The sequence below is a fragment of the Mandrillus leucophaeus genome, unplaced genomic scaffold (assembly GCF_000951045.1).
Source record: "Mandrillus leucophaeus isolate KB7577 unplaced genomic scaffold, Mleu.le_1.0 Scaffold117, whole genome shotgun sequence".
Lineage (NCBI taxonomy): Eukaryota > Metazoa > Chordata > Mammalia > Primates > Cercopithecidae > Mandrillus > Mandrillus leucophaeus.
The window spans coordinates 1,160,789-1,166,915 of NW_012099987.1; the positions used below are offsets into that span (position 1 = coordinate 1,160,789).

General features: G+C 37.9%; 1 protein-coding gene across 2 annotated transcripts in view; it reads left to right on the top strand.

Moving 5' to 3' along the window:
• Window positions 1–2,637: 2,637 nt before the first annotated feature.
• Window positions 2,638–6,127, top strand: part of CC2D2B (coiled-coil and C2 domain containing 2B) — a 40,268-nt gene continuing 36,778 nt past the window's right edge. The window contains exons 1-2 of one of the 2 annotated variants that reach the window (XM_012000051.1): window positions 2,638–2,760; window positions 3,317–3,349. The gene's annotated coding sequence lies outside the window, so the exon portion shown is untranslated. The remainder of the gene's footprint in view (window positions 2,761–3,316; window positions 3,350–6,127) is intronic. The other variant, XM_012000059.1, reaches the window with a different exon arrangement.

Genomic DNA, 6,127 nt, shown 5'->3' on the forward strand with positions numbered 1-6,127 from the left:
TTCTCCTGCCTCAGCCTCCCAAGTAGTGGAGACTACAGAAATGTACCATCACACCCAGCTAATTTTTTTAAAATTTTTATTTTTGTAGCACTAGGGTCTCACTATGTTGCCCAGGCTGGTGTCAAACTCCTGGACTCAAGTGATCCCTCTGCCTGGCCTCCCAAAGTGCTGGGATTACAGGCATGACCCACCACACTTGGCCTGCTTCTTAAAACACAGATTGGTAAGCCCACTTCTCTAGTTTCTAATTCAGTAGGTCTGGGGTAGGGTCTGATAATTCCATCTTTAGCAAGTTCCCAGGTGGTTCTAATGCTACTAGTCAGGTGACACTTTGAGAATCTGTTTTCTAGGAGATGTGTTCAAAAGTGGAATTGCTAGGTTGTAGCTGAAGTCAGCTTCAACTTTACTAGACAATGCCAAACTCTTTTCTAAAGTGATTATATCAATATACACTCCCAACAGCAGTATATACAATTTCCTTTTGTGCCATGTCTTCAATAATATTTTGTATTTTAAAAATTATTTTTCTCAATATGGTGGATCTAAAATTATATTCTCATTGTGTTTTAATTTATAATTTCTTCTTTTTAAAGAGGCAGGGTTTTTTTTTCAATTTTTTTTTTTTTTTATTAAGAGACTTTATTTTTAGAGCAATTTTAGGCTCACAAGAAAATTGGGTGGGAAGTACAGAGTTAACCCCTTCACCACAGCACATTCACAGCCTCCCTCAGCATCAACATCTGCGTTGTGTGATATTTGTTATAATCAATGAGCCAACATTGATACATCATTATCAACCATAGTCCATAGTTAACATTAGGGTTCACTCTTGGTGTTGTACATTCTATAGGTTTTGACAAATGTACAGTGACATGTATCTACCATTATAGTATCACACAGAATGGTTTCACTCCCCTAAACATCCTGTGTGCTCTGTCTGTTCATCCCTCCCTCCCCCTGGAACCTTGCCAACCACTGATCTTTTTACTACCTTCACAGTTTTGCCCTTTAAAGAATGTAATTGTGTACATCAAGGTTCTCCAGAGAAACAGAAGCAATAGGATGTAGACAGAGAGAGAGAAAGAGAGAGCGAGAGATTTATTTTAAGAAATTGGCTCACATGATTGTGGAGGCTGGCAAGCCCACAATCTGCAGGGTAGGATGGCAAGCTGGAGACTCGGGAAAGAGTTACAGTTTAAGTCTGAAGGAAATCTGCTGGCAGAATTTCCTTTTCCACAGGGGAGACCAGTCTTTTGTCTATTAAGGCTTTCAACTGATTGGCTAAGGTTCACCCTTATCATGGAGGATGATCTGCTTTACTCAAAGTCGACTGGCTTACACTATACCTAAAAAATACCTTCAGAGGCCAGGCGCGGTGGTTCACGTCTGTAGTCCCAGCACTTTGTGAGGCCAAGGCGGGCAGATCACTTGAGGTCAGGAGATCAAGACCAGCCTGGCCAACAGGGTGAAACCCCGTTTCTACTAAAAATACAAAAATTATCTAGCTGTGCTGGTGGGCGCCTGTAATCCCAGCTAGTTGGGAGGCTGAGGCAGGAGAATCACTTGAACTCGGGAGGCAGAGGTTACAGTGAGCAGAGATCACGCCACTGCACTCCAGCCTGGGCGACAGAGGGAGACTCTGTCTCAAAAACAAAAAAAACAAAACAAAAATCTTCAGATAAACATCTAGAATAATGTTTGACCAAATATATAGAAACTGTGGCCTAGCCCAGTTGACACGTAGAATTAGCCATCGTAGTCATATAGTTGAAATCATGCAGTATGGAGCCATTTCAGATTGGCTTTCTTCCATGAAAAACATGCCTGTAAGTTTTCTCCATGTCTTTTTATAGCTTGATTGCTTACTTCTTTTTACTCCTGCATAATATTCTATTGTATGGATGTATCACAGTTTACTTATTTATCCACATTGAGCTTCTTTTCATAGGTTCATTGGCCATTGGTATTTTCTTTTCAGTGAAATGCCCTTTCATTACTTTTGTCTATTTTTCTTTTTTTTTTCTTTTTGGAAATTATTTTATTTCTTCCATGATGATTTAGAGGGACTATCTTCAAACTAGTACAGATATTTCATAAATAATATCTAGCTGTTTTCTAACCAATTGAGTAATTTGTTGCACAATAAGCCATGTCACGTCTAAGCAAGAAATACATTAAGTTTGACTAGTAAAGACATTACATGAATTAGGATACAATTAAAATTTGCTTTAGATATTTATTTGAGGGAGAGGACACCACACTTCTACTCAATGAAGAGAAACATTTTTACAGTCCAGAGGTCTTTTATTATCATTTTTTTTAACACCAATTATGCCATGACTTCATAGGGAATAGGTTCCCCCGGCAGCTCAGCCTCCTTCCCATTGGTTCTCACAAAGGGTGCTTCTCTGAGTGGAGCAGGCTGGTGCTTCAGTTGAACCCAGGTACCTTTCTCTCTGGCTTCTTTTTCTGATCATTTTCCTTCACATGTTTCAGGAAGCTGTCTCCACTATTAGAGTGCTTATGTGCTCAATACACACATTAATTCTCTTGGCAAGAATCTTGCCCTTCTTTGTTTACAACAATGCCAATAGCATTACAGATTCTTCCAGTTTTGCCGTGGTAACACTTGTGGGCATTCCTTTTTGAACAGCACCCATTCCCTTGATGTCTACAATATCACCTTTCTTATAGATTCGCATATACATGGCCAAAGGAACAACTCCATGTTTTCTAAAAGGCCTAGAGAACAAACATCGGGTACCTTTCCTCTTTTCCTTTGTGTTCCTCATTTTGGCGAACTATGGAAGATGGCTGCTCTAGCCAAAAGGATACTTTTCTCTATTTTTCTATTGTTTTGTATTTATTTATTTATTTATTTATTTATTTATTTATTTTTGAGACGGAATCTTGCTCTGTCGCCCAGGCTGGAGTGCAGTGGCGTGATCTTGGCTCACTGCAAGCTCCGCCTCCCGGTTCACGCCATTCTCCTGCCTCAGCCTCCCGTGTATCTGGGAGTACTGGCGCCCGCCACCTTGCCTTGCTAAATTTTTTTGCATTTTTAGTAGAGACAGGGTTTCACCGTGTTAGCCAGGATGGTCTCGATCTCCTGACCTCGTGATCTGCCCGCCTTGGCCTCCCAAAGTGCTGGGATTACAGGTGTAAGTCACCATGCCTGGCCTGTCTTTATTTTTTTTTTTTTGAAGCAGTTCTTATATATTACGGATACCAGCCCTTTGTCAGTTATATGTGTTAAAACTGTCTTTCCCTAATGACTTGACTTTTCATTTTCTTTATGATGTATTTTGATGAAAAGAAGTTTTAAATTGTGCCAGTCCTTTCCTTTATGGTATGTCCTTTTAAAAAATCTTTAATAAATAGTGGTCCTCCTTTACTTTCCTTACTTTAGAACATATGTCAACTTGCATTAAAATTTTAGACCATTGCATTTTCTGAAGAATTAGTGAGGATATCTTTTTGAATAATATTCCTGTATATAAAAGTATTTTTAATTAAAATAGTTAATAAATCAGATTTTTAAATCCAAAAAGAAATATACACCTATGTTCCTGCTTGCTACCAAGAAGGAACAAAACAGATATAGACTAGAATAATCCTTTATGCGGTGTTTAGGGACACACACATACACACACTCATGACCCAGTAAAATGAATCTAATTCCATTGCCACTTCCTTTAGTATTGCTATGCTTTACTGTTGGGTATAAATTTCTTTCATGAGCAGGTATGTGTAGCTATTAAACATCTAAACATTTTTTCAATTAATATGTTTCTTTTTATTTTGAAAGGTGGGAAAATTGACTTCTTATTCATACACGTAGAGCAGGATTGTCTTATGGATTAGCCATCATTTTATATTATTTTTCTATAACTTATTTTCTATAATTTCCTATGAATATTTTATATTTCATGTTAGTTCATAGTTTGTATGATTTTATAGGATTTCTATGCTTTGTCCGATGCCTGTGTTAACATATATCCCTCACTAACAAAGGCTAAAGGAACTCTGAAGAACTGACATAATCACTTGCATATATGTGATGACATCTTGGAGGCTATGTAAACATTCACATCCCAGCCACCCCTTCTGAAAGTGAAAGGCTTCAAATCCTAAACAGGATTTGCAAAGAAAGGGAGACCCTGTTTGTGCCATTATTTCAACTTAGGGGTAGGGAAACTATAACGAAAAACACCTTAGAATTTTGTTAGCTTAGATGCTATGGAACTTCTGCTATTAGCAGAAATCAAATTCATTCTTCCGGATTCAACATAGGCTCAGTTATATTTTCGGAGTTGTTGGCCAGAGTTCCTAAACAGATATTCTTGTTATTTGGCTACCTGTCTGAATCTTGTACCTCTCACTTTGCGTTGTTCTCTGACACTTGCTTTTTTGAACTATTTATTCTTTGTGTGTGAAGGAAATTATTGACTTAAAGGGAAATCTATTATATAATATCACATAATATCAAGTTAAATAATTAACATATAAAATGTATTTGTTTGAGAAGTTTGTAAATGTAAAATATGTGGTCATGTGTGTTTAGAAATACTTGGAATATTAATGTAGACATTAGAGTTAGAAGAAGTATACTGTATTAAATAAATTTAGGAGAACATAAAACAGTCAGTAAGATATATAAACTTATAAGTGAACTAATGAGAAGATTTGGGAGTGTTTGCATCCTTGCAATTATAGCAGTGAAACAGGCCAAGAACAATGTGGAGTGCAACCAAGTGGATCACAGGCTTTGGATAAGGCAAAACCATCCCGCTACTACTTTTTGATGCCTTTGGTTTAAGACCCCAACTCCCCTCTTCTTGTGACAGTTTAGTGAACAAAAACCACAAGCAAATTGATAAGTAGTCATAATAAATAATATTTATAAGTAATAAATAATATTAAATAATTAGCTCCATGAGCCCTTCCTGGAGGAAGAATTATGGTAACATTTGAAGAACATTTTAATAGAATACAGAATGCAAAATAATGCAGAAGGACTTAAGTGATGTCAGGAATAGACTAATAAGCTAAAAAATGTTGTAAGGATGACAGTTGTCCTTTCTCCTGCTAGCGTAGTGTTGTAAATAAGTATTGCCTCCCCTGCCCTTTCTTAGGTTCTGGCAGCATGAATGAAAGGAAATCCTTGAGGAACAAAGTAGAGGAGTCAGCTAGTTATTTTATCACTAGGAAATACAAGGAAACTTCCACTTAAAATTGTTCTCTAAACTCAACTAGCATTTTTCAATCATCATTGCTTGTAGGTTTCAAAAAGTTACAGAAGCTGTTGAAGATCCTTTGAAATAGTGGTTGCTTCCTTAAGCAACAAGATTCAACAAGTAATGTCAGTGGCAGCTGTACACTGAAAAGACCTGGTCTTTGGAGTTTGTCAGAACTAGGTGGTAGTACAACCTGTAGGCCCAGCTACTCGAGAGGCCGAGGTGGGAGGATCACTTGAGCCCAGCAGTTCAAGATCAGCCTGGGCAGGATAGACCCCTGTCTCTAAAAAAGTATATATTATATATATATATATGTGTGTGTGTGTGTGTGTGTGTGTGTATACACACACGCACTAAATAAAAATATTAAAAAGAAGAAAAGCTGGGTTCAGATCGGGCTCTGTCATTTGCTGGTGGCATTACCTTGAGTAAGTTATTTAACTTCTCAGAGCTTCAGTTTCTCTGTGTAAAGTAACCTATTGTACAAGATTGAGATCGCCATCACTGTTAAATGTTTGATGGAGATTCAGTACACAAGCTGGAGCTGAGAGTGAAAGTTCATTGCTCATGATATACACTATCCTTTCAACTACATCCAAGATGTACTTAATCAAGAATGCCATCAGCGGACAGCCTGCAAAATTAAATGCACTCCATTATCCCAGTTTCTGCTTGGAGAAAATTAACATGGGAAAGAGAATAAATTCTGTGATTTATTTATTTATTTATTTATTTAGAGATGGAGTTCTAGTCTTGTTACCCAGGCTGGAGTGCAGTGGCGTGATCTCTACTCACTGCAACCTCCACCTCCTGGGTTCAAGTGATTGTCCTGCCTCAGCCTCCCGAGTAGCCAGGATTACAACCGCCTGCCACCAGGCCCGGCTAATTTT